The sequence below is a fragment of the Amphibalanus amphitrite genome, unplaced genomic scaffold, assembly GCF_019059575.1.
Source record: "Amphibalanus amphitrite isolate SeventyFive unplaced genomic scaffold, NRLGWU_Aamphi_draft 002032F_arrow, whole genome shotgun sequence".
In the NCBI taxonomy this organism is placed as follows: Eukaryota; Metazoa; Arthropoda; class Thecostraca; order Balanomorpha; family Balanidae; genus Amphibalanus; species Amphibalanus amphitrite.
In genome coordinates this window covers 27308-39380 of record NW_024883525.1, presented here as the reverse complement: position 1 = coordinate 39380, position 12073 = coordinate 27308, and positions in this window count along the sequence as shown.

The window sequence follows — 12073 nt, the reverse complement described above, 5'->3', positions numbered from 1 at the left end:
ATCCATCAACATTACTCGACGCAATTAAAGTGCACTTGGACCTCATGAGGTCGCATACTGAAGTATGCGAACAAAGGCGAATGTTGCATAGCGTATTCATTTTGAAAGAATGTTATCTCTGTAAGCTTATTGTCGAGGGTGCACTGTGGAACGGTAAACGGTTACAACAGCATATTCTCGGGAGGCATCCTATCACACTATTGGGCATCATAACATGTCTCAGCGACTGGTAACCGCTACCGGTTTGTGTCACGGGCAGCACCATCGGCAATCGTCGCGGGGCTCATCGCTGGCGCTCCATCATTACTTTTGGCTGTGATTCGGCTTCAGAAAATCCGCAACGGCCCGCGAAACAGCGCGGCATTTGTCGCCATCGGTCGGCACAGCCCCAATATCGCCCTGATAGGCCGGCGTCATGAGAATCCCAATGGCATTACGTTCTCGGCGCCAATTCATTGAATGCCAGGCAGTGTGCCTGAAGCGATCCATATGGCAAGCCGCGAGAGACATGCATTGGTTTCGGTACGATGAGATAATTTACAACTGCTGGCTGGGGTGCAACGTTGCAAAATAGCATGAACTGAACTCTGCCGACTAGAAAATCGTTTTGGTAGGTGCAAGTGTGGTTATAAGTTTTCCTGGTGTCGCTGTGGTAGAAAATGATCAAAGAACAGGCCGCTGTGCCCTAATTACAGTAGGTATGCTTGCGTTTTGTCGTTACTCTTGCAACTGGCTTGATGGGGTATATCTAAAAGCAAATAAATATGAGTGTAAATGCTTTATTTAGAAACTTCATGTAGAATTCCTTTCAGAACGTATTCGTGTTCACCCAATTCATTAGACATAAAAACGTGTCCTTGAGAGAGTTACTCGCTCGTTACAAGTGCTAGCCCGGTTCACATCGCTGTGTGGCTTCCCGAAGCCTCGCAAAGTTCGTGCTGTGTCGACACATGTGTTAACCTTTCGGTGACTGCGCACTGGTCTCGTCTGTCAAGAGAACGTCGTCCACAGAACACGGTGGGTCCTCATTATTATTTAGAGGCGTTTCTGGCGAGTGAGTCGCCAGTGAGTGGACTGGGAGTTTGAGCCTCTGCCTCGGCTCCTTTGGGCATAGAAACTGGACAAGGGTTGAAGTCAGGCGGAAAGGAAGATAGCGCCATATGGTGAATGCGGGTCAAAAGTCCAGTTATGTCATTTCCATCCATGGCTACAGTTTTCTAGCTATCTTTTTGGTAACGGTGCCACCTTTCGCCTGTTTAAAGGTACGGAGTTAAATGCTAGAATCTGTCACTGTTTCATATACAAAAGCTTATAGAATAATGAGTTTTCGAGCGCACCGACCACGGCCAATGAAGTGACGTTTAGGAGCATCGACAACGGATGCGAGCCGTGTCGAACACGTCCAAACTTATCCAATCTTGTCGCGGGACTGATGTTTGATGAGGCAATGATGGCAAGCGAACGCGGGTGGTGAACGTCCATAATGAAGAAACTAGGGGGTGAAAGAGAGCTCAGCATGAGACCTACCTCTTCTAACATTCTGGCATGCACACATATCTTTTTTTAGTTACTGTGACTTTTTCATCGTGTTGATTTTCATAAATGGTCAGATATAAATGTGTGTGACTTTGCGATAGGCGTTATCACAGGTGTATTCGCGGCCATTGGGGCGACGTAAGAAAAGAAGAAAACAACTGGCTCCAAGAACTTTGAATTATCAGGTAGCATGCACCTTTTCCTTGATGTGTAGAGAATTTACCATTAATTGTTAGAGAAATTGCATTTAAAATCGTCCATTTATGCTTTTTTCATCGTTTGCACAATATGTTCTTTTACTAAGCTAGAAACACTAATTAGAAATAGTTCCTGCATCATCAAGAACAATAGGGGAGACTTAAAGTGAATACAATAATCTAAACGGTTTTGTAATATATGTGAAGACACTTCTAAAATTGCCTGTAGAAATATTGAAGGCAAAAGTTCAACTTTTTCACAAGACGGATGTCTATAAACCTATTCAACGTGTGACAACTAACTCAGCCGGTATTTCGTCGCCTACAGCCCAGCTTTCCCTAGTGACCGATAGAGGCGCTGCTATCGATGTCCACCCGTGCCGCCTAACGGGACGTATAGCATGTGGTCAAGGAATAGAACTTGTTATATTTTAGTGATGTAAAACTGCAAGACCGCGTTTGCCTTTGCACTTTAGGAATGTAATTAGCAGGTGGGAGTCCAAATGAACCAAATCGTCGCATCACGCCTTCTTATAGTTCCAATTTGGGCTAGCCCTACACACGCCTTCATTAGCCAGAGCTACTGAAGAGCCTCCGACGCCCCCAGACTCCGTCTCAGGCCGTTGTCGCGGCGGGGCGGGGCGAGGGTCAGGGACGGGGACGGGGGCGGGGGCAGACAGTGCCGTCACCGGCCACCGCCAGCTCGTTGCGACTGATGGGTGGCTCGTCGGAACGACACCTCGCCGTCGCTCCGTCCGTGCCCGGCGGACGTACGTTTGGGCTCGTCGGCGTCGACAGCCCGTGTCGGGAACGACGACCGGTGTGTCACGGCCGGCCGGAGGTGGCCAGAGCGCGAGACGGAGAGCGGGAGGGGGAGGGAGACCGTAAACGAGTTCTAAATACAAATGGATCCGCCTGATTCGCAAACACTGCGTGAAAAGGTGTCATAGACATATTGGACAAGGATGCTCCATTGAAAAACCTCATCAATATTCCATTTTTGGTGTTTATTTTATATTACGTTTCTTAAGGCTTTCACAAGGTGTTCTTACTACTCAACCAAATTCCGCTTTTTAATAAAGATTTATCTTAGCTTCACTATGTATTTGAGCACAACTGAAAACAAAAATACCTGCGGGGGAGCGCAGACAGAAATATAAATTTCAATATTCGTGTGAGCTGTTCTGAATTTAACTTCCGGAGCCTCGTCATCACATTTGAAACATATGAATCACATCTAAAGCTATCGTTTTGTCCGTCCGAGTTTAAATTAGGAGCACCATCGATTTATGAATGCAAGGTAAAAATTCTCTCGAGAAAATGGTAAAAACATAGCTGGAGGCCATTGCTCTCAGCTCTGAGTTGCTGTAACTCTTTAATATCAATAATATGGCTTTCAATGCCCACCTAATGTCCTTCAAATATGTTTTCGTCGTTGTCTTGCCTGAATCAGCCCGGTGTATTTGGGTTATTTTTCAATTAGGCCGAATTACTGGTCGTCGCATAAAATACGACGGCGGCATATGGGACGAAACGATCCACTATTACCATCGAAATGAAATTTTTGGATCGTCCCATGGCCCAATTGAGATCAATATGGAATTTGCTATGACGCGGCCGTGCTATAGGTGCAACATCGTCCACATAAATCCCGGGGCGCGCGGCTAGAGGCCGGATATTAGGCCCACCTCGCTACCACCGCTGACGGCAGCTCGGTGGCGACGGGACGGGTCGGACCGGGGCGGGTCGGGTCGGGCCAACCCCGCGGCCTCTGGACGACTGTGCCTGTCTGAGTAATTTTCTAGACATTTACAATAGTTGATGGAGACTGACTTTTTGTATTGCGCATCAGCCCGGAGAAAATAGTTTTGTCAAATTTCCTTGAAACAATGCATTCGCTCAATCGATACAGACAAGTCTCTGATATATATTGGTGTACAAAGTCGAAGTAAGAATAAAAACGAATACACATACCAATTGAGCTTTCCCATTTATGTTTATACCTATCTTACTAAATCAGCAACACCCTTGAAGCATTATTACGGTAGTTAGGGATCAGTGAAGAATGACAGTCCATCTCTCTGACTGACTCCGGCGGTCAGTCCTGCGACACGAGGCCTTTGTTAGGTGACATTAACCGGAACACTCGCCGGCCGCGCTTGGAGCGAACGAGCTCCACGGCGCCGAGCCGCGGAATATACCCGAGGGCAATTTCGAACTGGCGCCGCCGGCGACGGGCGAGCCAGAGCGCGAGTCAGACGGGCCATCGTCGACATTTGAATCGGCCTCCGGAGGCTGACCGTCGCATAAGTTCCACGTGCAGAGTGGCCCGCACTAGAACCAAGGATGGAGATCACTTGGCGCAAAGAGTAGGGATGTCCGGTAACTTCTGTGGGATTTAACATGCACTGGGCCAATGAATGAGTGACCGATTTCCTTGACCCTTGTCCAACGCGTTCTCAATTACTTAGTTACATAAACTTGAGAATAGTTACATAAAGCCACGCATATATCTTGGCAATGAAAATATACCCGTGAGCATCGCTAACATCATGTGAGAGATATGTACCCATGAGCTAAGTTTGTCCAATAGATGGTTCAGCGTGTCGTTAATGCCTGTCTGGGCTGGCGTTTTCCGCGGTCAGTTGCAAAGGAGTTTGGCTGGTCGGTCGGTGGAGCACCCCACTCTATCCGGCAGACTAACGGGACCCAATACCGAGATATTCCTCCTCAGAGGGGGGTCACCTCCAGGAACTGGCCAACAGAAGTTAGAGCAGAAGTTAAACTGGACATTAGGGTGTTCTGTGTTCGTGCGACCAAAGGAGCAGGCGTCTTCGTGGATCTATATCGCCGGGCGCCGATGGATGTTTTTATTTGATGTCATGTTGAATGCAGGTACGTACGTTCATATTTGGCTTGTGGGTCTGATGGGTTGCTGAAAAGATTAACAGCACATATTATTTGATCAGCGATTTTTGTTCAAGGTTGAGCCAGTAGTCGTGTATTATAATCGTAGAATATCAATACGCTGTCAGCCAAATATTTAGCATTGCTTAGATCCTTTATACAAAACTTTGCAAACAGACAGCTTATACAAAAAAAAAATTCAATGGGTTGGTTGATTAATGTCTAAGAAAATAATTGATTTAGTAACTGGTAAAAAGGGGTCCGTCACGTATTTTTTCACCACTTCCTCGTCACAACTTGTCAACAAGTGTATACTTACGGGCAGTCTACACAACACCAACAGAACTGGTTCATGGGAGGTGCTCCTCGGCTCATAGCTAAGCCAGCTCGTAGCTGCGAGCGTCCAGTCCAGTGGTCATCGGTGCGAACCAAGGTGTCCGACCGAGCCTCAACCAACCGGGCCGGTCAGGACAGAACTTACTGTGGCATACTCCGAACTGGAAACTCCTTGGGGAAAGGTTCCGGGCGCCCGGCACATAGACAATGAAGCCCAGTCAATATTTGATGCCCGGAACAGTGTGGTCGATGCTAGGACAAATGGGTAACTGGAGAAGGGGCGGATGAAATATGTGCAAAGTCGTCACAGGGAGTTTGGGTGACACATCACTTGGTGTGAGAACTAGAGGAGTGGCAGATCTGTACTTACATGTGCAATTTTGATAAATTTATACCAAATTTTCAGGCGTTAATTGCATCCATTATCAAGCTGTTGCCTTGATTAGCCTGAAGCGCTGGAGCGATTTAATTTCGCTGAAGGGTCGCTAATTCGCATGAAAAGTTTACTGTAGGCGAATATGTGTCACGGAACGGACATATTTTTAAAAGGCCTGTTACATGCGAACAATGCAATAGCTCAATCCTTTCAGCTTGTCATTATGGTCAGTCGGGTTACTCTACCCACTTACTCATTAACCCTCGCCCGCACATGGGGGGGGGGGGTTGCCACCCCCCCCCCCCAGGTAGTCTTTCTGCTCTGCACTCAACATTTTTAGAGCTAGACAGCTGATTTTTCGTATATAGCTGCTCCTCCATCCTTTTTTGATGTCCACTGAAAATTTCAAGTTTCTGTGACTTTTGGTTTCGGAGATATGACCTTGTTTTTCAGGTCATGTCATGACCCAAATGGCCAATTCTCGACATCTTGCGTTGGCTATGGGCCTTGTGAGCTTTTGACACCTTGATTTCGGCCTTTTTTACCAGTCTTACCTCCCACCTATCATGGGACATGTTGTTCGACGATGTACAGATGTCAAGGTCAAGGTCAAGGTCAACCTAGGTCATCTAAGATAATTGCGTTTTAGGCAAGCGGAATTTACTTTTTGTGAAGTTTTTTGACTGCATTTTTGGTAAAAGCTTCTCAGATCATGATTTCATGTAATATGGACACATAAACAATCGGTGCACACATCAGTATACACACAGACACACACAGACATACAAACACATATAATTGACCTTGACCTAACTTGATCTGAAATGACCTCAGCAGCAAAAACCTGGTCGGGTAGTGTGAGAAAGAGGTTCTAGCTGGCTTGGCACCAGAAAACGGCATCGTCATTGGTATATGCTAAGCAGCGCACTTGATATCAAACGGTGACCCAAAACAGCAACATTTTTTAGTTTGACCTGACCTGGAAGGTCAATGACTGACCTGAGAAGATAAAACTGGGTATCATTGGATTCGTCTCTTCCCAAAGAATCTTTTTGGTCTTTACCGCTAAGCTCTATCTCCAACAGGAACGAAATAGCGCGGGGGGGGGTGGCAACCACCCCCCCATGTGCGTTCTAGGATGGGAAAATGGCATGTGCGGGCGAGGGTTAACCCTATTAGTGGCAGGGGGGGGGGGGTTGTTTTTATCCACCCCTCAGGTTTTTCGGGAATATCTCCGAAACCGCTGAAGCTACGATGCTGAAATTTTCTGACTTTTCCTAAAACTAAATTGGGCACATTCCCTGAAAATTTCAAGTTCATAACTTTACCAGGGGCGGCTCCAGAGCACTGGGAATTGGGGGTCCTATTCGTGAAGCGAGTCATTTGGGCGAAGATCACGATGCTGCACCAGTTTTACGAACAGTGAATGAAAGGTATCATGTGATAACATATACAAAGTTATTGTGCATCCTCTTTTGACACGTTTTTGCTATAATAGGCGGATCCAGGCATCCAAAAAGGGGGGTTATTTTTTACCTCCCAACATAGGTGCCCTGACACCGCCTATGCATGACCAATACAATTTTAGTCGTTCTCTCATAAGAAAATTGTAACATAACAAGACCATTGCCACCCTTTTTAGAAACAGTACCAACAAAAACCTTATTTACTATACTTTTTGTGTACCCCCAATCTCAATGATCTGTATCCGCCTATGATTTTTGAAAATGCATATTTTTAGGATCCATGTGAATTCCTGGTTCATTCTCTATCGATCGGCAAAAGTTGCGTTAAGATTGGTTCAGAAACCTGGCCGTGATAACCAGTCTAAAATGTATCTGCAATTTGCCCGTTTTTACCCCCCTCTACCCCCCTATTGACATTTTTTATTTTTTTTTTAGAAATGTAGATCTCGTTGAGCCAAATCGAATGCCGTTTGAATTTTGAAAATCGGCCGGTTAGATCTCGAGATATCAAGGGGGGGTCGTAAACAGCCCCCCCCCCCATGCCACTAATATGGGGTAGCCAGGAGCCTGCCACTAATAGGGTTAAATGCTTCAGGGTTGTTACATGAAAGTACACAAAACAGGAATTATTATCTTACCAGTGACTGCTTTTAGCAACAGCATTTCATTCAGGGAAAATGATGAATAATACACTTCAATGCATGCAATCGTCTATATATTGCAATCGATCTTACATAACCATCGAAGTGAAAATCGATTCGGTGAGTGCATTCATTTATTAAATAGAGCACACTCTTTGTGTACCATATGTGTGGTATTTTATATCACCGACACATTGTACTTACACACGGCAATGACATAACCTACATGGCAATTGGCAACACTCCTGCCGAGATGGTCCGTTTAGGAGAGGGGGAATATTATTTGAAGTAGGGGCTTATCTAGAAGTGCTATTGCTAAAAGCATTGATGTTGCACTTTTAATTCGTTTAGGTTGTGTTTTTGTAACCACTTCTACATAGACGAACATCACGATGAAAAGATTTAGCGGCAGGTGCGTTAGCTGTCGTTGCCTAACAGATCGAGTTAGTCTCGCAACATTAACCCTATTAGTGGCAGGGGGGGTGTTTTCATCCACCCCTCAGATTTTTCGGGAATATATCCGAAACCGCTGAAGCTACGATGCTGAAATTTTCTGACTTTTCCTAGAACTAAATTGGGCACATTACCTAAAAATTTTAAGTTCATAACTTTACCAGGGGCGGCTCTAGAGCACTGGGAATTGGGGGGTCATATTCGTGAAGCGAGTCATTTGGGCGAAGATCACGATGCTGATGTATTATTACTGTATGCACCAGTTTTACGAACAGTGAATGAAAGGTATCATGTAATAAAATAAACAAAGCTATTGTGCATCCTCTTTTGACACGTTTTTGCTATAATAGGCGGATCCAGGCTTCCAAAAAGGGGGGTTATGTTTTACCTCCCAACATAGGTGCCCTGACACCGCCTATGCATGACCAATACAATTGTAGTCGTTCTCTCATAAGAAAATTGTAACATAACAAGACCATTACTACCCTTTTTAGAAACAGTACCAACAAAAACCTTATTTACTATACTTTTTGTGTACCCCCAATCTCAATGATCTGTATAGTGTATCCGCCTATGATTTTTGAAAATGCATATTTTTAGGATCCATGTGAATTCCTGGTTCATTCTCTATCGATCGGCAAAAGTTGCGTTAAGATTGGTTCAGAAACCTGGCCGTGATAAACAGTCTAAAATGTATCTGCAATTTGCCCGTTTTTACCCCCTCTACCCCCCTATTGACATTTTTTAATTTTTATTTTTTAGAAATGTAGGTCACGTTAAGCGAAATCGAATGCCGTTTGAATTTTGAAAATCGGCCCGTTAGATCTCGAGATATCAGGAGGGGTCGTAAACAGCCTCCCCCCTGCCACTAATAGGGGTAGCCAGGAGCCTGCCACTAATAGGGTTAAGGTACCAAAACATGCGCAAAATTAGAATGCATCACATGATTCTAAAGCTTTCCAATAGCGCTTTTGATAAAACAGGTTGCGCTTGCGAACAACCGTCTTTTTCCAGAAATGAGAACGACTTCAGCCGGAAACGCTTTACATCAGCCAAGGAATAACACCAGCATTTCGGGTGTTGTTGCCTTTGTGCTTGATGCCGCGGTGCGCCTCAAGTGCGACCATCATTGCAGCCATCGCGACAAGTAGTTCTTATCCGCCCTCCCTTTTTGCCTCTGTTTTGAACTGGCTCTCGAGCAAAACGACAACCACTTCGAGGCACCGTCTCCACCGTCGGCGGCGTGCCAGCGAGTGGGCCGATCGAGTCTTTTAGCCCGATATGAAATCGGGCTACTCTATTCGCCCTCTGATCCTGCCTTTGAACAATCTGCCACCACTGAAATATGGCTTCATAACAGCATACGCAATCGGGTGCTGCCACCAAGGACGCGATGGCTCGATGAAATCTGGATTTCCAAGTCGGAACTGACGCCAGCGAAAGGCGTCGAGTCCACCGGGCTGTTTGCATCTGCTCCGAATTTCATATCGCTGAGTGCGGCTCGCCCGACCCTGTCTGATGGCTCATCGATTCTGGCTGCCGTGGTAGGCTGTGGACCCGCATGACTCCAGCTTTACGGCTGCACATTTCAATAGCGTTTGTTCGAATGATGGGAATGGTAAGCCGCGCTACGGTATTAATGAGTGACACCGATATGTTAATTTGTTAATCATATCGATGTGGCATCGTCATGAGGTACCATTGAAGGATCATTTCGGTTCATCTTTCCCTATAGCTCATCCATCTGATGCGAACAGAACAGTTTGCAGGACCCTTTCCTCAAACATGGTGGTGAAGCCAAAAATACATAATTATTGCCTTCTCATTTAAGCTATTTTTTAGATCCATTTACCTTACTATCAGCAGCACGCATTTCCTTTTGGAATTTTCAACTCCAACTAAACCAGATTGACAAGCTTATGGTCATGATTCCATCAACAGAGAAGCCATTCCAGCGGGAAAATGGCTATATGGCCATCACCAGAGACATGAGTTGCACACGAAGCTCGACCTTTTCTTCTAGATGTCAGTTAAGCCAGCAATGGCCCGTTTCGCTGCATATTTATGTTCTGATTATCTCTCAGTGGTATAGTGGTTATGCTTACACCACACAAACGTCTTCAACAAATGTATTACATTGCTATGACCTACTTGTAAGTCGTCTACGGAATTTCTACGAATGAATGATTGTTCGAAATTGACTTAAGGTGCTCTAGTTCCCGACTGGGGTTGAAATCGAAACCACTCCCCCGGAATTGCTCTCACCTTCTCGGAAGTATTCTCACGGCTTGGGAAGTATTCTCACCTTCCCGTAAGTGGTCTTACCGGTCCGGAAGTGTTCTCACGGCTCCGGAAGTGTCCGTTTCCGGTTGTGGACGCAGCCATTTCCGATGGCGTCGGCCGGAGACCGGCAGTAGTTGTATCGATATCCAGTCGATCAGAGCTCTGTTAGCCGAAGCTCAGTGTTGACCCATGCCCGGGGGTAGTGCCCCTGGCTACCCCGCAGGGCTTGAGGTATAGGGTACAGCTGTGGCTCTGCTCGGCGGCTGGTCACGCGGGTAGTGAGAGAATTACTGATTGCTGGTCAAACAGGCTGCTTGGTTTTCGGATAATTAGGTTAGTTTATTTGGGTAACGCCATCGCTGGAAGGGATGTCGGTGGTACACATAGTTATTTTGATTTACTATAAATGAGTCCAGCTAATGCCGAAATGGTCCGAGAATGCTCACTTCAGATGCTTTACTTCTGATAAGTGATATTCTGTCTTATCTCTCATAATTGTTCAAAAATGTATATATTTTGTGCTGGTAAACACCAAGCATGATGGTTTCTGTTCCAATAAAACTCAGTTATGTTTGTGGTTGGCACCATTTTAGTGCAACATTTCTTTTTTCGTTTCACCATCAAAAAACGTAATTATAGCATGGCCTGGATAAACAACACGTTTTTAGGTCTCCGCTTCCGTTCAAAGTTTCCCACTCAAACCTGGATTTAGAGATCGGATTGTTATCCACACATGCAAACAATCTGATGAAAACTTATGTTCGAATATGTCCAGCAAACTCAACACAAAATCGTTGCATTTGTCCCAACCTCTGCCTTTGACGATGGGTGCTGGTTGGAAACTTTTCAGGACCGCAAAGTATGGAAGTGGAAGAGGAAGACCGTTCCGCGGGAAGCTGTTTTTAGCAGAACATTACGGCCGTCCTAAGGGTGATGTATTGCCCGACCTCGTGGTGACTGGAAATGTGTTTACTCCACATCGCCTTTCGGCTCGTAAAGAACGCGCCCATTAGAGATGCCCCCATCCATATGTCTCCTGTTCCGCCGCTGCGAGCCCTCGTGAAATACACTTCATTTCGGCGGCGGCAGGCGCTCTGCCGGCCTGCCGACCGGCCGTGGAGCGCAGCCCTGCAAAGACCGTGCGAAAATAGGTCCTCTGGGCTGCGACCAGTTGAAGACCCGCGCCTTTTCTGTCTCTGATGACATGTCACGACGCTGATGCGCACCAGCGCAGCCAATTCTCGCCGTCTAACGACGACCACAATTCTCCCGACATGTCTGTCGCCGCAACCGGCGGTCGTATTGCTAATTGCGGACGCATGTAAATAATAGAACAGTGATGACCACTATCAATTACTCTAACAAGACAAGCGCTCCCGGTGAAGCGGCAATAACGCCGCAGCGGCGCGCAAAGGGCGCTCCTCATCACTTATCCGGTGCTGACGGCCGACGGCCGCTGGCCTCGGGCACAGAGGATCGCCCCCGGGACAGGCGGATGTCGGCAGCGAGCTGCACGGAGCCTGATTGGCGAACAATGGTTTTATTTTGGTATTTTAACTGTTCTTCATATTTATATGAATGCTAGATTATGCAGCACTTTAAGCTCTGAAATGAAAGATGATATTTTTGTCGAAATCCTCCTTAGCAAAAAGCCAGGGAAAATGATTCATTAAGAAATCAACAATGGGACATCCTAGCAGAGCGTAGCATAATGACGCAGCTGATATGTTGATCCAGCTCCTGACACACCATACAGGCCAGCCAATAAATACTTCCTTCCTATGATAAAATCCCAAGCTGTTCACCACCTCTCGCGCCCACAAACCCTCACAGATCCACTGGGTGATGGGTCTAAACGAGTTTACAAACCCAGCACGG